Below are 23,633 nucleotides of genomic sequence, written 5' to 3' on the forward strand. Positions count from 1 at the left end.
GCAGAGGACTTCTGTCACCACGAGAGGGCGCTCCAACACAACAGGCGCGGACATAGCCAGGCTTGCACCATGAGGAAGGGAAATTAACCAAGTGTTTCCTGTAATTTTTTTTAATTGAACTATAGTTGATTTATAGGACTTCCCTGGTGGCTCAGCTGATAAAGATTCTGCCTGCAATGTGGGAGACCTGGGTTTGATCCCTGGGTTGGGAAGATCCCCTGGAGAAGGGAAAGCCTCCTCATTCCAGTTTTCTGGCCTGGAGAATTCCAAGGACTGTATAGTCCATGGGGTTGCAAAGAGTCGGACACGACTGAGAGACTGAGTTGATTTACAACATTGTTAGTTTCTGGTATTCAGCAAAGTGATCCAAATATAAATATATCTATTCCTTTTTTTCTGTTCTTTTTTCATTATAGGTTACTGTTATGCTATATAGTAAATTCCTATTTATTTATTTTATATATGACTGTATCTGTTAATCCCAAACAATGAATTTCTCCCTTCATCGTTTCCCTCTTTGGTAACCATATGTTGTTTTCTGTGTTTGTGACTCTGTTTTGTAGAGAGATTTGCATTATTTTTTAGATCACACATATATGTGATACCAATATCATATTTGTCTTTCCATTTCTGCCTTACTTCACTTACTATGAGGCAAAAATCTCGAGGTCCAACCAGGTTGCTTCAAATGACAATATTTCTTTCTTTTTAGTGGCTGAGGAATATTCCACTGGACATATATACCACACTTATCTGTTCATCCATGAAGGACATTTCAGTTGCTTCCATGTCTTTATGGCGACTCCTTCTTGAACCCCAATAGTAAGATGCCTTCTGTGACAACATGCAACCCAATTTTGGAAATGCTAAAATTGAAAAAGAATGTGCATGTAGACAAACTGCCCATCCAGCTAGTTTTAGGAGAAATTCTACTGTTCAAAGTGAGTACTTAAGACCCTTGGGACCCGTGCTAGCCCTCCTGATATCCCTCTAACGCCCCACACCTGAAAGTACTCAAGAGATCTGATGAAACACGAGGGACTCTAAGCGTCAGCTTTTGCATATGAGCAGTGGAGGGTTAAGTTACCTAGTTAAAAGTACCTGCAAGTCAGAAAGAATTGTATCATCATTGCCCAGCAGCTGATTGAGACAAGAGAAAGTTTTTTTCAATTTGGACCTTCCATGGATGGTGGTAATTACATTTTGAGTGATTTTTCCAAGGGGACTATGAAGAGTGCCTCTATAAAATCTTAATTTTATAGAGGGACCTCAGTCTCCGGGCGCCAAGCCAGTACTCATGGAAAACGGCAGAGGATGTGTTTGACCACCAGAGGGCGCTCCGGCACCGCAGGAGCGAGGAAAGCCAGTCTTGCCGCAGAAGTGAAACCGATCAAGTGTTGCAAGTAATCTTTTAAATGACTCACCCCTGAGTCAAGTTGAGTGAGAGCAAATAGTAACAATCTCAACGGACAGTGGCTATGCCCCGCCAGGCAGCAGAGTAGAAAAGTTCGGATATCTTAGTAACACATTGAGAAATACAAGTGTAAGGATTGCATTGTTCTCTTAGCTGAAGGAAAAAAAGAAAAACCCTCTGAATTGTGAAAACCCAGCCATGACCAGCTAGAGGGTAAAGCAAGGTCACAAGGTCGCGTGTCGGTTTGGCAATTAAGGTGGCCACGTGTTTAAGATCTTCCGCAGGAGTTCCATACCTATTCAGCCAGCTTTTTGTGTAGCGTTTTCAATGCTGATGAATAAAACGTGTAAATTAAAGGCAAGGCAAGCAAATAGCGTCTTAGTTTGGAAGGAGGAAGGAAGGGGAGGGGAGGGAGAAAACACCAGCTAAAAAGGGTCCATTCTTCTTTTAGTAGTTCATGGCCGTATCAGATAGTGCGTTGTGCTACCTGGAGATCGCCCACCCAGGTGTGTGAGCCTGGGGCACGGTTTTCTCAGACAATCCCAGTGGGAGGCAGTTAGGAAGAAAGTCAGAGCTTTTCATCCTGCTAGGAGACAAAACGGATTGTGGGAGTGTCGCCGCCAAGCTGACCACAGGGTCCTCTTCTATTCCAGCTCACCGAGTGATCGCCTGTGCCTGAAAGAAGGCCTTAGAAACTGAAGGTGGGCGCAGAACGTTTGCAAATCAATGTTCTGAGTCACTTGGAACTGAATTCCTTTCACCTGTCGGCTCTTCGGCGTGTTGTTCAGTCGCTCGGTTGTGTCCAACTTTTTGCGACCCCATGGACCGCAGCACCAGGCTTCCCTGTCCATCACCGTTTCCCAGAGTTTGCTCAAACTCATGTCCATCGAGTCGGTGATGCCATCCAACCATCTCATCCTCTGTCCTCCCCTTCTCCTCCTGCCCTCAGTCTTTCCCAGCATCAGGGTCTTTTCCAATGAGTCGGCTCTTCGCATCAGGTGGCCAAAGGATTGGAGCTCTATGGTACTTGGAACAATCTCAAGGCAGGTGAGTGAGATCTCATTAGATTTTCACAAAATGGAAAATGTGTTTTTCTCTGGTAAATAGCAATGAAGATAGTGGGCGTTCTTGTCTCCTCCTTGATTTAAATTTAGACTCTAGTGTTGTTTGTCTTACAGCCTCTGATATTTGCTCATTGAGATCCTGAATTGGGGGTTATCTATCAGTATTTTAAAGAACTATCACTTCCTATTTGGTTATGTGTTAAAATAAATAAATATTAAATTGTGTCAAGCATATCTGGGAAAGATCATGTTTTGTTTTTTTTCCTTAGCTGTGTTAAGATGATAAATTTCATTCATGATTTCCTAATTTTGGCCATCTTTACATTCCTAGGATAAACCCCACTTGGTCAAGATCTTTTTTTTTTTTTTTTTTTAATTTTTGGCTGCTCCACGTGACATGTGAGATCTTAGTTCCTCAGGCAAGGATCAAACCCGCAGGTTTTTGGCCACTCCATGAAGCCTATGAAGGTTTTTTAATATACTGATACATATCATACAATTTTTAAGCACTCCCTCCTGAAACACAGTACTGTGGTCAAAAATGTGATGCTAATCTGATTTCCTTTCCCTTCTAAATTAACTCAATCTGTTGCTCGGATGTGCAAATATTTTCCCCTAAAAACACAAATGAGTAGTTTTCCTAGACTGTGTATTACTGACGAGTCTTCTTGGCCAATTTCCTACTTACATACTTGGCCCTTCAATTTCAAATTCTTCCTTTCAGGAAAGTTTATTAGATGATGGTTTTTATTACTTGTTTTGTTCCCTGGCTTGGGTTTTCTCCCTCAGCTATTTCTATTGTGGTATTTTGGGTCTTCTCTGTGTCTCACTCATTTCTGTAACTTTTCATCTCCGTTCAAACCAGATTTTTTTTCTTCTTTCCATCATCAATTTCACTTGCTCTGTTTTCCGTGAGTGTGTTCATTCCCTGTTTCCTACAGTCTAGCTGGCATTTTGTAAATGCCTCCTTTTTTTAAGTTTCTAATCCTTTTTTGACCCTTGTCAGCTCCTCTTTACATGTCATCTTTTCCCTCACTTACCTCCTTTCTGAGGTTTCCTAACTTTAGATAGATGTTGGTTTGTTTGGTTTTCTTTCTTTTTTCTTTTTTTTTTTTTTTTTGGCTGTATGCAGCCTGTGGGATCTTAGTTCCCCGACCAGGGATTGAACCTGTGCCCCCTGCATTTGAATTGCAGAGCCCTATCCCCTGGACCACCAGAGAAGTTCCTGTTTGTTGTTTGTTCATAACTGCTTATGTTTTATTACTGTGATTTAGAATAAGAAATATATGTTTGGTTGAGCCCATCTGGTTGTATTCTAGGGTTTCCTGGGATTCACTTAGTTTTACCAAGAATATTGTCTGTAGGTATTTTTCTTTGCTGTATTTGCTGGGTGGGCTCTTTCGTGGGGAGAGCGGGGGTGTTTGGTTTGTGTTTGGTTTTAAATAAAGGAATTAGGTATATTCTAAAACAAGTCATCCTTTTAAACTTTTTTTTTAATTTTTAAAATTATCGAAATATGGTTGATTGATAATGTTGTATGAATTTTTGTGTACAGCAAAATGATTGAGTTATACATTCCTTTTCATATTATTGTCCGTCATGGTTTATCACGGGATATCAAATGTGGTCCCCTGTGCTGTACGTAGGACCTTATTGTTTATCCATTCTGTACATAATAGCTGACATTTACTCACCCCAAACTCCCATCCATCCCACCCCTTGGCAACCACCAAGCCTGTCCTCTCTGTCTGTGAGTCTGTTTGCATTTCACAGATACGTTCATTTGTGTCATATTTTAGATTCCACATACATGTGATATCATATAACATTTGTCTGACTTACCTCACTGATATCATATAACATTTGTCTGACTTACCTCACTGAGTATAATAATCTCTAAGGGGACTTCCCTGGTGAGAGACTCGCTGTCAATGCAAGGGGGATAAGGTTCAATCCCTGGTCAGGGAATTTGATCCCACATGCCACAACTAAGACCTGGATCAGCTATGACAATATAAAAAACATATATATTTTTAAAATAATAAGCTCTAGGTCCATCCATGTTGTTGCAAGTGTCATTTTTAAAAACTCACTCTTAACCTCTCTCTAAATGTATTTGTTATTCCTCGAAAATGTATCCATGATTTCCATTCATTCGTTGAATTGTTTATTCATCAAATACCCATGCACCTGCCACATGCATAGGCATTCACATAGCTATGTATGATTTGATCGACAGGCATTCATATAGACATGTATGATTTGATCGACAAGCATTCATATAGACACGTATGATTTGATCGACAAGTCTGCATCAGATGCTATCAAGACCGAGCAAGGCGCTGGGAACATAGAGCAGATGCTGCCTATACATTGCAGAGCAAAACAGTTACTCATGTTTTCTCATCAAATCAAAGGCCCGGGAAGAGGAGTGTAAACAGTTGGCACGTGGTTCTGCTCTTTCTAGAGCTTTTCTCACAGTGCATTTTGAACATCTGGGTGTTGAGTCAGCCAGTTATATCAGATTATATGGCTCCCTCCAAAAGTCCATCCCATTTGTATCCACCCCCGTCTTCCGTTGCAAGATCTGGAACAAGAAAATCTACTGAACCAGGAAACTGTTTAATTAATCCACTGTTAACTGGGGGGAATAAGGCTTTGCGTTGTGCTCTGAACCAGGGTTTCTCAGCTTCCAGGTGGCTCAGTGGTGAAGAATCCGCCTGCCAATGCAGGAGACGTGGGTTCGATCCCTGGATCGGGAAGATCCCCTGGAGGAGGAAATGGCAACACACTCCAGTATTTCGGCCTGGAGAATCCCATGGACGGAGAACCCTGGTGGGCTACAGTCCATGGGGTCACAAAGAGTCGGACACAACTTACAACTCACCACCAACAACAAAATCTCCTTACGCTGCCTCACCTGTTCCCTCCCACGGAAACCATGGTAAGGACTCTTCCCCTTCATCTTGCCTCACCTGTTCTCTCCCACGGAATCCACAGTAAGGACTCCTACCCCTCATCTTGTCCTCACTCCTCTCTGCCTCCTGGCCAAGCTGGTACTGCCCCAGGGCGTGGTAGGCTCCCTCCCCTTGGGATCTGGGAATATAACCCTGCTGTTTTCACTGCTGGCATTTCTGACACCAAACGTGTTGTTTTTCCCCACAGTTCTCCAATCCTCCAGACCCCTAATGAGTGCCCCCAGCCAGCCAACATCTTACCATCATTAACATACAGAAAGGCATTCTCGGGACTCTGGAGATTCCAGGGTTTTCTGAGCTGTCTTGGATGAAGACCAAATATTGAAACAAATGATGCTCTTCTCACTCCCGTCACTCAGGAAATGACAAGGGTTTCAGAAACTCTTTCAGGAACTGGGGACAAAGACACATATTTCTTACTGTATAATAAACATACTATAATAATAAACTATGTTTTCAATGGCAGTGGTCCCCTGGTCTGGTGGCTTCACCATACCTGGATAATAGCAAGGCCTATATTTTAAAACAAGGAGGTAGGATTTCCCTGGTGGAGCAGTGGATAGGAATCCACTTGCCAATGCAGGGGACACAGGTCTGCTTCTTGGTCTGGGAAGATCCCACATGCCTAGACCCCATGCTCCCCAACAAGAGAAGCACCACAATGGGAAGCCCGCAAATCGCAGTGAAGAGTAGCCCCACTTGCTGCAACTACAGAAAGCCCATGCAAAGCAGCGAAGACTCAGCACAGCCAAAAATAAATTAATTGAAGGAAGTTGCTAAGAGAGTAGATATTTAAAAAAAAAAAAAAAAAACAGGGAACAAAATTATCCTCAGTTGAAAAACCATTGTTCTAAATGTACCTGCCAAAGTCATTTACTTATTTTAAACACAGAATAACTTTGCAGGGAAGAATGACTTTATATATGTTCCAAATTCTAAGACAATCTATGCACTCTTCCGTCCTGGTACCTGTTAGAGTCATCTATTTATTTTATGCACAAGATAGCTTAGCAGGGAGGTGTGACTTTATATTTGTTCGAAATTCTAAGATAATCTATGCAGTCTTCTATACCAGTTAAGACACAACTACATCAGCAGGGTCACATAACAGTCAGTCGTTCATTATCACAAAAGCTTGTTTAGCAAACTTACCTCCGTTTCAAAAACATGGTTCGCAGCTTTATATCAGCAGAGTTTTTCACCACAAACATACGAACATAGCTGCTTGTTACTAACAGTCATCATTTCATGTTTACAATCCTCATAACTATTAAAAAAAATTTTGAAGATGTTGTAAAAGTGTTATCTTTTATGATGGCGGTTTATGGAAGAAATGTGTTTGGACTCTAATTTTAAGACACTGAGTGTGTAAATATTTGCTAACTTTTTTCTTTGCTGTCTATGCAAGTGACTGTCCCAGTGCTCATGTGGGTCAGCCATTTCTGTACTTAGAGATTGTCTGCTAAATGGGGGAAGAATCTGAAAAAGAATGGATGTGTTACTCTGGGTGTGACCCTGAAGGTGTTTCTGGGGGAGATGAACATTTGAACCAGTAGCCTGAGAAAAGCAGATTGCCCTCTGTGGGGTGGGCCTCATCCAATCAGGTGAGGACCTGACTAGACCAAGGCTAAGTAAGAAAGAATTCCTTCTGCCTGACTGCCTTTGAGCCAGGACATTAGTGTTTCTTTCCCTGCCCTTGGACTCAGATTAAAATATTGGCTCTTCCTGGGTCTTGAGCCTGCCAGCCTTTGAACAGCCTCTGGGGGCTTCCCTGTTGCCTCAGATGATAAAGAATCTGTGTGCAGTGCCAGAGACCCAGGTTCAGTCCCTGGATTGGGAAGATCCCCTGGAGAAGGGAGCAGTTACTCACTCCAGTATTCTTGCCTGGGAAGTCCCATGGACAGAGGAGCCTGGCCGGATACTGTCCATGGGGTCACAAAGAGTCTGACGCGACTACGTGACTAACACTTTGACTTCACAGCATCAGTCCTCGAAGGCGTCCAGCTTGCTGAAGGCAGGTCTAGGGACTCATCAGTCTCCATAACTGCATGAGTCAATTCCTTACAATAAAATCACTCTACAGATGTAGATATACACACAAATAACCATGCTTATGGGGCTTCCCTGGTGGCCCAGCAGTAAAGAATCTGCCTGCAACGCAGGAGAGGTGGGTTTGATCCCTGGTTTGGGAACCCCTGGAGAAGAAAATGGCAACCCTCTCCAGTATTCTTGCCTGGGAAATCCCAAGGACAGAGGAGCCTGGAGGGCTACAGTCCATGGGGTCGCAAGAGAGCGGACACGACTGAGCAAGTAAACAACAAACCATGTTATGGTCATCCTGTGAGCTATGTCCACCAGATGAGCAACCTTTTATGCCTAAGAGCACAAACTCCCAAATGAGTTCGTCTGCTCCCAGAACACCTCTAGCCCAGACACCCTGGCTGTGTTCACTGGCTCCCCAGGAGATCCACAGATGAACCCTTGTTCCTTTTAAAGTGTGGATCTGCATGCCTCCATAACAACAGTTTAACAACCCTAAGAACAGTGCCTTTCTTCTAACCTTTTTCCTGTGTTCCAGGCATTCTTCCAAACCTTTCAGAGGCTGAGTTCTGACCTCTGAACGGGAACTATGACTCTATCACTCCCAGTCTGGAATGTAGAGTGTCTGAGTCCACACCCACGAGGAAAACCTCTCCGAGATCGTAGCGATCCATTTCTCAAGGGCATATTGACCGGGCCCAGGAGTTTACGATAGTATAAATGAGTAAAGTCAACCTGTTCTGTTTCTTGGACGCTGATGAGAGATAAGAGGCTCCTGGGTCAGAGACAAAAAGATGTATCGCTCACATCACGGCAGGCACACCATGTTCACGTCCATTCTTCTTGTCCCCAAATCCCATCTGGGCGACACAGAGGGGCCCACCTGGATTCCGCACACACAGTCACCTGTGTCATGGCTGAAGGACATTGAGCTCACGGGACTCCACCTCTGTTCAAGCAACCCTGCTCTTTGTTTGAGAAGGAGACGTTCCCTCATCCTCTGAGGTTGCTTGAGGCAAATGCCAGTCTAAGAAATGGCCAGGTGAAGAGAGGCAAACCCTTGGACTCCTGACACACCCAAAGACGACATGCGGGGATGTTCAGGTTCACAACAGATTGCTCTTGGGGGAGCGGTGGGACAACACTGCCTTCCTTGTGTGTGTGTGTGTGTGTGTGTGTGTGTGTGTGTGTGTGTGTGTGTGTGTGTACATGCATGCTCAGTCGTGTTGTTGCAGAAACTAAACACCACACTCGATGAGCTGGAGAACTCAGGTTTATTACACCGGTGGACCCAGAGGATTTAACACTCCAAGCTCCGAGCCCCGAACAAAGGGATTACAGAGTATTTATAGACAGACTGTAGTGGGCAACACTAGCTGTTAATAGGCTGGTTTAAACTAAGGGGTTTCGTGCACGGGAACAGCGGTCAAGATGGGGAGGGTGATGTTTGACCTGGACAGGCATGATGAAGCAGGTTTGCAGGGACTGGACAATTGCAAAGAGCAGGACAAGGGTGAGTGAGATAAACTCCAGCTCCTAGTGTTGCAAGCCCCCACTTTCTGAGACTACGTGACCTACGTGATCTAGACTTTGCAAAGGGCAAGCTGAGTTGCAGAGGCAGAAGGAGAAGGAGGTCATGTAAAATTTTAACTTCTCAGTGTCTCTTTGCAATCCCGTGGACTCTAGTCCACCAGGCTCCTCTGTCCATGAGACTCTCCAGGCAAGAATACTGGAGTGAGCTGTCATTTCCTCCTCCAGGGGATCTTCCCGAGCCGGGGGTTGAACCCGCGTCTCCTGCGTCTCCCTGCTTCGACAGGCGGGTTCTTTACGAGTGTGCCACCTGAGAAGATTATTTTCTCTTTCCTCGTTGCATCATGTCTTTGCTGATTGTCCTGGGCTCTGCCTATGTGCTCCTTTGTGCAGCCTCCCCTTGTAGAAAAGGAGCCCCAGGAGAACAGGGGCTTCGTTTCCTTCGTGGTTTTATCTGCAGAGCCCGTCACAGGGCACAACGGACTCTATAAATATGGCAGAGTAAAAGAATCTCCTGTCAGCTCTCCATCCCCTGCGCCCATCCACCGGCATCCTTCCCAAAGACCCCAAAGCCTTTCCCCCACGTCTGCTCTGACGCCTCACCTGGCTTCCAGGCTTCAGCGTCACCACTGACTTTTCTCCACCCTAAGACTCTCAGAGCACAGAGATCCGATGATTTCATTTCCAGTTTTAAAAGCATCTAATCACTTCCCCTTCCTCTCTGAACAAAAGCCAGAGTCTTCATCATATTCTAAAAAGGCCTCGGGTCATCTGGCTCCTGCCAGCCCGGGATACCTCATTTCCTGCATCCTGGTCCATTGTCCCGCCAATCCATGGCCCTAGCCTTGGGGCTGTTTTTCATATACTCAGGTCACATCCCTTTTAATTTGGGTTGTGGTTGTTTAGTCACACAGTCAGGTCCAGCTCGTTGTGACCCCATGGACTGTAGCCCACCAGGCTCCTCGGTCCATGGGATTCTCCAGGCAAGAGTACCGGAGTGGGTTGCCATTTCCTCCTCCAGGGAATCTTCCCAGCGCAGGGGTTGATCCCACATCTCCTGCGTCTCCTGCGTTGGCGGGCGCGTTCTTTACCACTGAACCACCTTGGAAGTCCTCTTATGTAGGGTCCTCATGCTGATTCTCCCCTGTGTTTTGAATGCCCAGACTCCCTTAGGATCTGTAGGGGCGCTGAGTCCTCCTCCCCCTTCAGTTCTCAGCTCAGATTCACTGTCTCAGACAAGGCTGATGCCTAACCTGCTCAGCTTAAGGAAGGATTTCCCCCAGCCCCCAGTTCCCCAGACCCCCATGTATCCTTGTCTTTGCTTATGTATTGTCTGTCTGTTTCCTTGGAATGTAGCCCTTGATGGACTGTGTCTTTTTTTTTTTGTCCTTCTAGTTTTATTGAGATATAATTAACACACAGCACTGTATAAGTTCAAGGTGAACAGTATCATGATCTGACTTCTATATGCTGTGAAGTGATTGTCGCAATAAGCTTAGTGAACACCCACCATCTCCCATAAATACACAATTAATTAAAGAAATAGAAAATAATTTTTCCCCTTTAGTGAGAACCCTTAAGATTTACTCTCTTAACAACTTTCTTTTTATTTATTTATTTACTTTTTTTGGCTGTGATGGGTCTTAGTTTTCGCGCTTGATATCTTCATTGTGTGAGGTGGAATCTTTCCTTGCGACACACAGACTCTCTAGCTGGGGCTCACGGGCCCAGTAATTGCAGTGCCTGGCCTCAGTGGCCTCACGGCCCGTGGGATCTCAGTCCTCCGACCAGGGATGGAACCGGAGCCCCTTGCATTGCAAGGTAGATTCTTTTTTTTTTTTTTAAAATGGGCAAAGGATTTAAAGAGTCATTTATCCAAAGGTGACATACAATAGGTACATTCATCAGAGAAATGAAAGTCAAAATCACAGTAAGATACCATCTCACACACTAGGATGGCTAGAATCACAAAAGTGGATCACAAAGGTTGGAGAGGATGTGGAGAAACCTGAATTCTCATACATGGGAGATGGAATGTAAAATGGTGCAGCCACTTAGGAAAACCTGTCAGGCAGTTCCTCAAAAGATTAACCCTGGAGTTACCACACAACAATATATGTCCACACAAAAACTTGTACACAAGTATTCGTAACAGCATTGTGCATAGTAACCAAAAAGTGGAAACAAATCAATAACCAACAACTGACGAATGGATAAATAAAACGTGAGATATCTATACAATGGGACATAATTCATCAATAAAAAGAAATGACGCCCAGAAACATGCTGCAACGAAATTGAACCTTAAACATATCCTAAATGAAAGAAGCCAATCACATACGGTAACATATTGGATGATTCCATTTATATAAAATGCCTGAAATAAGTAACTGGGTAGACAGAAAGTAAGGCTGGTAGGGGTGGCGGGATTGGGATGAGATGGCTAAAGGGTGCAGGGTTTCCTCTGAGGGTGATGAAACAATTCCTGTACCACACGAGCCCTCTGATGGGGTAGAAATTGTAGTTTTGAGTCCATGGCATGTAGCATCTAGGACAGTGCTCAACAAAGATCTATTCAATAAATTAAAGCTTCTGAAAAGGTCAGTATTCAGTCTCCCAGACCTTAACAGCATCTCGGCGAGTACCATGAGGACCTCAGTCTCATAGTAGGAGTTACTCTTTAGTAACTGTCAGACACCCAGACTACAGTACAGAATCCTGTCCTTTCCAATTGTAGGGCTTATTACTTGTCGGTTTTTTAAGAGCTTGAGTTCAATATAGCTTTAACTTAGAGACTCAATCCTGTACTTGTACACACACACATCTTTTACCTACTTTTACACATTGATTCTAATTCTTCAATGGCTTGTTCAGCCTCCTGAATTTCTTTGTAAATGACCGCAAGCGGGGCCAGCTCAGCATGCCTTCGAGTCAAGGACCTCCGGTCCCCTTCACTGGCAGAGATGTGTTGCAAACAATGATCAAGTGTTTGGTACTCCTTACTCAGGTCCTCCATATATTTTTGTAGCGCTTTATGCTTCCAGAGCATGCTGGTATCTTGATGACAGTATCTCCTGGAGCAATTCTTATTTAACAGATGATGGAGAACGTGATTCCTGTTTCACCTAAAGACCCACAGCCTTGTGTCAAGAGGGCTCTGTGTAAGCTGATGAGAATGGTGATGGACGTGGCACTGGAGGTGACCATTAAGAGACAGATGTCTAAAAAGCCAGGTAACTAGGTGACGATTCATCTCAGCGTTGAAGTCGGAACCTTCTGTGATCCACTACATTTCAGCCCAGCGGTCACCGGCGCAAGGTAGATTCTTAACCACTGGACCACCAGGGAAGTGCCTCCTAACGACTGACACCTATAATAAACAGCAGGGTTGGTTATCTCTATCATGTTGTACATGACACCCCACTACTTACTTGGAAATGGAAATTTGTGCCTTTTGAGGCTCTTCACCCCGCCCCCACCTCTGGTGACCACAAACCTGATCGCTTTTCCTCTGGGTTTGTTTTTGAAGTATAATCGACCTACAACGCTATGTTAGTTCCTGTTACTCAACATAGTGATTCAGTATTTCTATACATTTCAAAATGATCACAGTCTAAGTCACAATATGTTACCGTACAAAGATATCACATAGTTACCAGCTATATTCCCCACACCATACATTCCATAGCCATGATTCATGTCTTTCTGGCCAAGCCACGCAGTATATGAGATCTTAGTTCCCCGACCAAGGATCAGACCCTTACCCCCTGCAGTGGAAGCTCAGAGTCTTAACCACTGGACCACCATGTAATTCAAAGACGGTTGCTGTTGTGCAGTTGCTAAGTCATGTCCAACTTTTGTGACCCCATGGACTACAGAACGCCAGGCTTCCCTGTCCTTCAGGATCTCCTTGAGTTTGCTCAAACTCATGTCCACTGACTTGGTGATGCCATCCAACCATCTCATCCTCTGTCATCCCCTTCTCCTCCTGCCCTCAATCTTTCCCAGCATCGGGGTCTTTTCCAGTGAGTCACTTCTTTGCATCAGATGGCCAAAGTATTGGAACTTCAGCTTCAGCATCAGTCCTTCTAGTGAATATTCAGGACTGATCTTTAGGATGGACTTGTTGGATCTCCTTGCAGTCCATGGGACTCTCCAGAGTCTTCTCCAACACCACAGTTCAAAAGCATCAATTCTTCAGTGCTCAGCTTTCTTTATGGTCCAACTCTCACATACACATGTGACCATAGCTTTGATATTATGGACCTTTCATCAGCAAAGTGATGTCTCTGCCTTTTAATGTGCTATCTAGGTTGGTCATAGTTCTTCTTCCAAGGAGCAAACATCTTTTAATTTCATAGTTGCCATCACTGTCTGCAGTGATTTGGGAGCCCAAGTAAATAAAATCTGCACTGTTTCCATTTTTTCCCAATCTATTTCCACTTTTTCTCCATCTGTTCATACCTCTTAATCGCCCCCATCTATTTCTTTCCCACTCTAGCCCTTTTCCTCTGGCAACCACTTATTGGTTCTCTGTATCTGTAACTCTGTTTCTGTTTTTGTTATTTGTTCATTTGTTGTCTTTCTTTTTAGATTCCACATATATGTGAAATTATACAGCATTCGTCTTTCCCTGTCTGACTTATTTCACTTGGTGCAATACTCTTGAGGTCCATCCATATGGTCACAAATGGCATTATTTCATTCCTTTTTACGGCCGAGCAATATTCCATGGTATGTAGGACCGTGTCTGTCCGATCCCCTGTACCTATGACCCTTATGCACAGTCAACAAATCACTGCTGGAGGAAAGAATTGTTATCATCTTTATCAGTGCTTTGCCTCAGTCATGTCTGACTCTTTGCAACCCCATGAACTGTAGCCCGCCAGGCTCCTCTGTCCAGGGGATTCTTCAGGCAAGAATACTGGAGTGAGTTGCCATTTCCTCCTCTAGGGGATCTTCCCGACCCAGGGATCGAACCCGCATTCTCTTAGGTCTCCTGCATTGGCAGGTGGGTTCTTTACCACTAAATGCATTTTTCCATCACAGCCCGCTAGAGGGAGATCTCAGCATGCGAGAGCCCCACACAGGTCTCAGATTTGCATAGAAAACTTGGCAAGATCCTGTAAATTTCTGTCCTGAAACTGCCTGCCCCAGACTCCCACCCAGGCATAGACTGAGAGCGACCCCAGGGTGAGAGCCCCCCAGGCCGGCACGGACTCTCACTCTCCAGTTCATCTGGGAGATGATGCATCATTCTGGAAACCTCCAAGGATCCTCATCCCAGCAGAGGAACTGGGCCTGGAGGCAGCCCTGCAGCAGCTCCTGGCCCGCCGGGGTGGACACAGCCTGGCTCGGAAGCCAGATCCCAGTGAGAGATGCCGGAGGACCCAAGTCTGGAGATAAGGACCCTTGGCTTCAAGCTCTAGGCTTCCTTCCTGCTGCCTGTTTGGCAGGTCAGCAATCACTGTTTGTTATCACTGACTCGATCTTTGCAGTGAGGCCCATGTTTCCTCCCCAGGGACAAGCTCGCTAAGTCTCCTTCCAGAATCCAGGTTACACGGGGCATCCGCCTTCATTCCCAGTCGTGAGGCTCCCTGCTGTGTGGTGTGCAAAGTCATGTCCGATTCTCCGTGACCCCATGGACCCCAGGCTCCATCCAAGGGATGCTCCAGGAAAGAATACTGGAGTAGGTAGTCATTTCCTCCTCCAGGGCATCTTCCCAACCCAGGGATCGAGCCTGCATCTCCTTCATCTCCTGCATTACAGGTGGATTATTTACCACTGAGCCACCTGGGAAGCCCAAGGCTCCCTGCTAACCAGATGAAATGATATACCCAGCTTCTGACTCAGTAATAATTTACATGGTAGGCTGCAAAGGAAAAAAGGACAAAATGGTGGCCATATCAGAAAAAAAGGTTGCAAATTGGTACCAACATCTAGTTATAAAATAAGTCAGTCCCATAAAATATTGCATCTGTGTAAGGAGGTATGGGGCTTCCCTGGGGGCTCCGCAGTAAAGAAGCCGCCTGCCAATGCAGGAGATTGCTGGTTTGAGCCCTGGGTGGAAAAGATCCCCTGGGGAAGGAAATGGCAACCCACTCCAGCATTCTTGCCTGGGAAATCCCATGAACACAGGGGTCTGGTGGACTGCGGTCCACGGGGTCGCAAAGAGTCAGACACAACTTAACGACTGAACAACAACAAAAAGTGATCCACAGTAACCATAGTCAATGATACCATATTGTATATTTGAAAGTTGCTAACAGGGTAGATCTTAAAAGTTCTCATCACAAGCAAGAAAGAACAAAACTGTAAGGAGTTCACTGATAGTCCAACAATTTGGACTCGGCGCTTTCACAGCAGTGGCCTGGGTTCAGTCCTAGCTGGGGAGCTAAGATTCCCCCAAGGCACCCAATGTGGCCAAAAATAGATAACTTTTTAAAAATAAATTTAAAAAAAAATTGTAACCATATGGTGATGGATGTTGACTCGATTTATTATAGTGATCATTTTGCAATATATACAACCATGAAATCATTACATCATACTCCTGAAACTAACATAATATATTATGTCAATTATACCTCAATTAAAAAAAAAAGAGAGAGAGGGAATTCCCTCGTGGTCCAGTGGTTAGGCTTCCATGTTTTCACTTCCAAGGACCCAGATTCAATCCCTGATCAGGGAACTAAGATCCCACAAGTCACTCAGGGTGTCCCACCCCCTCCCCAGGAAAAGAAAAGAAAAAAAGATTTCAACAACAGGGGTAGCCCCTGAGGGCATTATGCTAAGTGAGATGAATCAGACGGAGAAATACTGTAGACCATCACTCAAGTGGAATCTAAGAAGCTGGAAATCAGGAAAACCAAGCAGAGGGGTGGTTCCCAGGGCAGAGGGGTGGGGAACACCACCACAGCAAGAGCAAAAAGCATCCCAAGAATATGAAAAAGGAAGGCCTTTTTAAAGGTCTCGCCTCTGTTGCTACACCTAGATACTTGGTCTCTCTTTCTTTCTTGGACACCACCATTGGTTAGGCTTCTCGTGCATGCTTCCAGTGTTTATGCAAAAACCCAGAAAATAGGAAAATCTATTCCTCTCTTGCAACCTTTCCTCAGACAAAGGATGGCACAGTTCCTAAGCCGCTCTGCATCTCGTGGTTTTATTGAACAGTAGATCCTGGATATTTTCCTAGGCTCTGGTCACACCTCTGTAAACAGACTCTCCTCCAGTTACCCACTGGAGTCGGCCGTCTCCTGACTCGAAGGGTGACTAGTGAGCCTTCCTGCCGGCTCAGTGGTAACGAATCCGCCCATCAGCGCAGGAGACTCGGGTGCAGTCCCTGGTCCAGGAGGGTCCCACATGCCTCGGGGCAACAAGCCCATGTGCCACCACTACTGAGGGTGTGCTCTAGAGCCCAGGAGCCAAAACCACTGAGGCCACAGGCTGCAGTTACAGAAGCCGGGGCGCCCGGGAGCCTGTGCTCCGCAACAAGAGTGGCCATCGCAGTGAGAAACCCAGGCCTCATCACTAGAGAGGGCCCTCCGCTCACTGCATCCGGAGAGAGCCAGGGCGCAGCAACAAAGACCCAGCCCAGCCAAAACTAAGTAAATTGAAAAGGAATTTTTTAAATGGGTGATTGGTACATTGGGACATCTGGAAGCCACACAACCTGGGTGGGCTACACACACCCTGGAAGCCAGACGCTTGGTGTTTTCTCGGGGATGATAAGGCCGAGAGGCTGTGCAGAGGGTCTGACGTGTGAGGTCATCTTTAACTCACAGTTGCCACACCCACATTCCTGTCAACACTATTCTCAATTCCTACACACCCCTGAGGTCCTCCAGACGTGCCCAGGGTCTGCCTAACTGATGCTCCACATTTTCTTCTGGGAGAGACTCAATTTCCAGCACCAACTTCACTGTCATGGGAGCCTGGGGGGTAAATTCCAATTCATGAGCAAGTTCCAGAAAGAAAGTGGGTTCTTCTCTCCCTGTATTGTTTCCCGCTTCTGTTGTAGCCAAGCGTTCCGGGAAACAAACTCACTCAGAAGGACAATGCTGATAGTGGAGTGCAGTTTATTATACCAGCGGGCCCAAGGCAGAGTCTCCTCTTAGCCAAGGGCCCCGACCAGTTTTTGTGAAAGCCTTATATAACCTAGATAGCATATTAAAAAGCAGAGACAATACTTTGCCAACAAAGGTCCGTCTGGTCAAGGCTATGGTTTTTCCAGTGGTCACGTATGGATGTGAGAGTTGGACTGTGAGGAAAGTTGAGCACCAAAGAATTGATGCTTTTGAACTGTGATGTTGGAGAAGACTCTTGAGAGTCCCTTGGAATTCAAGGAGATCCAACCAGTCCATCCTAGAGGAGATCAGTCCTGGGTGTTTATTGAAGGGACTGATGCTGAAGCTGAAACTCCAGTACTTTGGCCACCTCATGTGAAGAGTTGACTCATTGGAAAAGACCCTGATGCTGGGAGGGGTTGGGGGCAGGAGGAGAAGGGGATGACAGAGGATGAGATGGCTGGATGACATCACCAACTCGATGGGCATGAGTTTGAGTAAACTCTGGGAGTTAGTGATGGACAGGGAGGCCTGGCGTGCTGCGATTCATGGGGTCGCAAAGAGTCGGACACAACTGAGTGACTGAACTGAACTGAACTATATACCCTAAGTGTACTTGCTCAAACCCACCTCCCCAAATTCCTTGAAACTAGTCTGGACAAGGTGAAAGAGTAATACGATCAAAGTTAACCCATGACTCATGTCACAAGACTAGATGAACAGTGGATACTTATCAATAGGCCTGTGGTCATATCCCGATAAACATAATGGAATTTACCACTTTGTTCTGTTACAGAGATAATTAGCATATTCTTTTAGGCAATGGAGTGTCCAAGTCCAAGTCCTGAGGCTCTTTTATCCGGGAGGTCTGGTTTCCCATTGGTATGCCATTTCTATAGACACTGGGCGCAAAATTCAGAGTCCATTGGGAGGGTGACCATGCGTGTAGCCTAATGTTCACAGCCTGGTCTAAGACGGAGTCCAGCTCTGTCTGTTTCCTCTCTCACTTCTTCTTCAGCAACTCCTTTGTGCCACAGTTCAGTTCAGTCACTCAGTCGTGTCCGACTCTTTGCGACCCCATGAATTACAGCACGCCAGGCCTCCCTCTCCATCACCAACTCCAAGTTTACTCAAACTCATGTCCACTGAGTTGGTGATGCCATCCAACCATCTCATCCTCTGTTGTTCCCTTCTCTTTCTGCCTTCAATCTTTCCCAGTGAAAGGTTGTTGCTGAGCTGTGAAAGACACCAGGATTCTTGGCCTCTGGAGGAGAGGAATTCAATTTGGGGCCAGTGACGAGGCTTGATCACTCACAGCTTTTGTGTGATAAAGATTTATTGAAGCACAAAAGAGACAGTGAAAGCTTCTGACATAGACATCAGAAGGGAGCAGAAACGGTGCCCCCCTGCTAGTCTTTAGCCAGATGTTTTATGTCTGTTAGAAAGCTATTAGTCAGATAAGAGAGGCACCTCAAGGCTGAGGGAGTCTCACCAGGCCCCCTTCCCACAATATGCATTTTAGAGATAGGATGGAATGAGATGTGTCATGCCCCAGCCATACAACAAGTGATACAAATACTGGTTTGATGAGCTATTATCAGCCCAAGGTTTGAGAAAAGGAAAAATAGTAGGCTTAGGTGGAACCATTTTGAAGAAAGGCAAATTCCAAAGCAAATACATAGTTTCATTAACATAGCTTAAGAAAAGCATTTCCATAAGAAAAGCGCATTGGTTAGCTCAAGACCTGAGGAAAGTTAAGTTCAGGTGGAACTAGGTGTCACCATGGCAACATAGAATCATAAGAAAAACCTCCTTAATTTTGTATAGAGAAGGAAAAAAAAAAAAAGTTGACACTTATAATTTGTTTCCTCCTGCCACTTAAGGGAGAGATTAAAAAATGTCTGACCCTTGTAGCCTATTTCCTCTGTTTGGAGACCCCTGGCCTTCCTGCCTGTTACCCTCTCACCAGCATCGGGGTCTTTTCTAAGGAGTCAGTTCTTTGCATCAGGTGGCCAAAATATTGGAGCTTCAGCTTCAGCATCAGTCCTTCCAATGAATATTCAGGCTTGATTTCCTTTAGGATGGACTGGTTTGATCTCCTTGCAGTCCAAGGGACTCTGACGAGTCTTCTCTAACACCACAGTTCAAAAGCATTTGAACTGTGACTTTGCCACACTGATCGTCAAACATGACTTTTGACATCACTGAGCCAGAAGAAGGAATGAAGTTAGGGCATTTGTAGACACGTGAAACTGTGAAATGAGTGAAGTAAGTCAGAGAGAGAAAAAGAAATACTGTGTATTCATGCATACATGTGGAATCTAGAAAAAATGGTAAAGATGATCTTATTTGTAAAACAGAAATAGACACACAGATGTAGAGAGCAAACATGTGGACACCAAGGGAGGAAGGAGGTAGTGGGGGGATGAACTGGGAGACTGGGACTGATACAGACTTCGGGGAGTTTGTAATTCCCTCGGTTCTGTCTCGGCGCAACAAAAATTTGAAGCAACAGATGGACCAGTGTTACAGCCCTGGGACAGACCAATGTTACAGCTCCGTGTTACAGCTGTTTTATTTAGAAAGTAAAGGAAAATACATCCTCGAGGCGTGAGGGAATGCCGACCCAAAAGACATGAAGAGAAGAGAGGTCCCCGGCCCAAAATTAGCTCCTCTTTTTTATATGCTTTTTCTCCTCCCCGGGGCCTGCCCTGTGTAAATTGGGCTAGCCAGGAGCGCTGTTTGTTTGTTTTATCTGAGACCCTCACTCCAGTCCTCAGACCCTCCTTTGTTCTATCTTCACGGGCTTTTCCCTTCCTTGTTTTTTAGCCATCGCCATTCTGGACTCCTTTTTCCTATTCTGAGTACCTAGCATATATTATATATATGCTATTGATAATATGTGTGGAATGGATGACTGGTGAGAGTGTATAGATGACTAGTGAGGATGTATAGTTCAGGGAACTCTCTCTACTCAGGGCTCTGCGGCGACCTAACTCGGAAGGAAATCCAAAAAAAGAGGGGGCGATATGTATACATGTAGCTGGTTCACTTTGCCGTGCGGCAGAAAGTAACACAGCACTGTAAAGCAATTACACGCCAACAAAAACTAATTAAGAAAAAAAACAGGAAAGTGACTTGAGGTGAACAGATGTCTTATTTCATTTGAGCTGCTGCAATCAAGCCGGTAACTTACACACAAGACATTTATTTCTTATGGTTCTAGAGGCTGGAAGACCAAGATCAGCGCAGCAGCAGTTTGGTGACTGGCGAGGGTCTGCTTCCTGGCTCACTCTTTTCCCGCTGTGTTCTCACATGGCATAGGGTCTGGAGGATGCTCTGATGGGCCTTTTTTTTTTTTAGATTATAGTTGATATACAAAGTTAGGTTCAGATGTGCAGCCAAGTGAATCCGTTATACGTATACATACAGTAGTGGTGTAGTGAAAGTCGCTCAGTCGTGCCCAACTCTTTGCAACCCCATGGACTGTAGCCCGCCAGACTCCTCTATCCAGGAAATTCTCCAGGCAAGAATACAGGAGTGCATTGCCATTCCCTTCTCCAGGGGATCTTTCCGACAACCCAGGGATCAAATCTAGGCCTCCTGCATTGCAGGCAGACTCTTTACTATCTGAGCCACCAGGTAAGTAGATATATACATATGTATATCTCCACTCTTTTTTAGATTCTTTTCCCATCGAGGTCACTACCGAATACTGAATAGAGTCCCCTGTGCTAGTCGTAGGCTCTTATTAGTTATCTATTTTATACACAGTAGTGTGAAGGGATCCTTTATAATGACATCCACCCCATTAACAAGTGCTCCACTTTTATGACCTAGTGACCTCCCAAAAGCCCCCACTTCCAAATACTGTTATGTTGGGAGTCAGGATTTCAAAATACGAATTTCAAGGGGTATAGACATTCAACCTATAGTGACAGAAGTTCTAGTTCAGTTTACCACTTTTCACTTGCACACGATGATTCTGTGTCCTGTTTAAGAAATTGTTGCCAATCTCAATATCGCAAAGACGTCTTCTTCTTGAATATGCTGTTTGATCTTCCTCGGTTAGACCTAAGAACCATCTGGAAATTTATTTGGGGATATGATAAGAGGGGGCTTCCCGGGAGCACTAGTGGTAAAGAACCCACATGCCAATGCAGGAGACAGAAGAGATGGGAATTTGATCCCTAGGTCAGGAGGATCCCCTGGAGAAGGAAATGCAACCCACTCCAGTATTCTGGCCTGGAGAATCCCAGGGACAAAGGACCCTGGCAGGCTACAGTCCAGACGGTGGCAAAGAATCAGACAGGGCTGAGCGGCTGAATAACAGCAGCAGCACGGTGTGGGGTAGGGTCATCGGCTGAGCAATACAACAAAACAACAAAAACCACGTTCATCCTTTCTCCACGGCAATGCTGCGTGCGTTTGTTCACGTATCGGTGGCTTTCAACGTGTGTGCATGTGCCTGAAATCTGTATTCTGTTTCCTCGGCCTGTATAATCTGTCTTTGTGACAATACCATGTTATCTGCCCCCATTCCCCTCTGCAGTCCTGGGTTCATCCACGTGGGCTTTCTGCTCTTCCAGAAACACGTCGGGGGCGGGGGGGGCGGGGCGGGGACAGTCCCCTGATGCGAGGGGGGGAAGGGGTTCCCTCTCCCTCAAGGCACTTGCTCTTTCCCGCGCCTGGAATGAAAAGCCTTCCTTGGCCTCTGGGTCATCTTCATCCTTCAGCTCTGAGCTCAAAGGTCACACCCTCCAAAGACCCTTTCACTCAGCCTAGGAGACACTTGTGCGCTTCCTCCATACCGTTTGATTTCCCTGCGCAGAAAAGACAACTAGTCTAGGGGTTTGGTTCCTCCCCGTCTCTCCTCCAATGTGCGGGGCGTAGCAGCGAGCTTCTTGGCGATCTCGCACACTCGCCCCTGACACCCGGCCGGGAAAGGAAAAGAAGACCGACGCCCTTGTTCCATTTCCAGGCTGAACGTGCTTTACCCTCGCCGTCCGCTAGAGGGCGACCCCACACGGAGGCGCCCTCCCCGCCTCTCCGCCCCCATCGCAGGGCCGAGACCATCTTGAGTTGTTTTCGTGTGTTTTGGGCTGGCCCTGTGCCTTTTCGCTGCAGATTTAGAAAGAGAGACCGCAAGTGGTGAAAACTTGGGTTCAGCCCCAAGATGACCTGAAACGAGGTCTTTCTATGGAAGCTGCCACTGTTCTGAGGTCCCAGAGGGCATGAAGAGGTTACCTGGCTCCAGGAGGTGACCCCAGTCTCCAGGCCACAGACACCTCCCCCCCCCCCCCCGCCCCAATCCCCAATAGGTATGGGATAAATCCCATGACCGTGGATCATGGTTTGCAATTTTGTATGTTAGATTCCCCACTTTTTTTTTTTTTTTTTTTGGTCCCCACTTATTTTTATCTGTGAAGGCGAACTGCGACATTTGTGATCAGCTTCCTCTAGTCTTCTCGTAGATGCTCAGGAGAAAAAGTCATCTGTATTCATTTGTCATCCTAAGGCTCCTTGCCTGGCAGATTATAAATAGCTCGTTAAAATGTATGCATCCTTCTGTGGTTGGACTTGGTAATGCATTTACCAGGAGAGAAGACTCAGAAAACGCACCAAAAAGGGTAGATAAAGTTCCAGTTGCCCAGTCCTCCTTTCCCTTTGGTCTGAGCCCATTTCTTGTGTAGCTTTCCAGAACTTTCCATGGCATATATTATATCATATTAATATGCATTATGCATCATATAATAATTAGCATATACTGACGTGGAGTCATTGTCCTAAGTATTTTCTGTGCCTTGAGTCATATAATCTATTTATAGATATGATTTTAAGTAAGTAATGTGTTCATGTGTTTAGAATTTAAAATTTATACACATACAGAAAGAAGTTTCAGTCCCACATCTCAGTTTTCTGTTGTTGTTGGTTTGTGTTTTTTCTGCTTTGGGTTTGTTTTTTGTTTTTGTTTTTGTTTTTTTTGCTACACAGCATGAGGTGTGTGGGATCTTAGTTGCCCACCCAGGGATGGAACCTGAGCCCCCTGCAGAGGAAGTGTGGGGTCGTAAACCTGGACCATCAGGGAAGTTCCTACTTGTTTTGTGGAGGTTTTGCCCGCTCTTGGGGAGGTTACCACTGTTCTGAGTCTCTTGTGGACTGTTCCAGTGTTTATACAAAACACAATAAAATAGGAACACATCTTCTTATTTTCATATTTTCTCACGCAGAAGTTTCAGTTCAGTTCAGTTCAGTCGCTCAGTCAATACTCTGGTCACGCAGAAGGTTAAATCCTTGTAACAGGGTTCCGCATCTTGCCTTTTTCACTTAAGACTGTTATCCTGGGAAATCTTCCATTTAGGTAACTAGAGCTTCCTAATTCTTTTTTTTTTTTTTTTTTTTTTAAGATATACATCTTGTCGCATTATCTGGAGGTACCAGAGCTTATTTATCCAGTCCCTTATAAGCAGAGACTTGATTTATTTCCATCTGATAAGTACATTTAGCAGGGGAGTTTTACAAACCAAATAAGATTTCCTTC

The 23,633-nt window shown here is 45.3% G+C and overlaps 2 long non-coding RNA genes across 2 annotated transcripts in view; one reads left to right on the forward strand and one right to left on the reverse strand.

Moving 5' to 3' along the window:
* The first annotated feature begins 1,808 nt into the window (after window positions 1-1,808).
* Window positions 1,809-5,218, forward strand: LOC122692518. Its single transcript, XR_006340678.1, has 3 exons — window positions 1,809-2,115; window positions 2,364-2,461; window positions 5,168-5,218. It is a non-coding gene; the product is annotated as an uncharacterized LOC122692518 (long non-coding RNA).
* The window catches only part of LOC122692517, a 32,018-nt gene continuing 12,931 nt past the window's right edge, over window positions 4,547-23,633 (reverse strand). The window contains exons 2-3 of the long non-coding RNA XR_006340677.1: window positions 5,697-5,849; window positions 4,547-5,246 (exon numbers count right to left, since the gene is read on the reverse strand). This is a non-coding gene — a long non-coding RNA (uncharacterized LOC122692517). The remainder of the gene's footprint in view (window positions 5,247-5,696; window positions 5,850-23,633) is intronic.

This window comes from Cervus elaphus, chromosome 4, assembly GCF_910594005.1.
Source record: "Cervus elaphus chromosome 4, mCerEla1.1, whole genome shotgun sequence".
Classification (NCBI taxonomy): domain Eukaryota; kingdom Metazoa; phylum Chordata; class Mammalia; order Artiodactyla; family Cervidae; genus Cervus; species Cervus elaphus.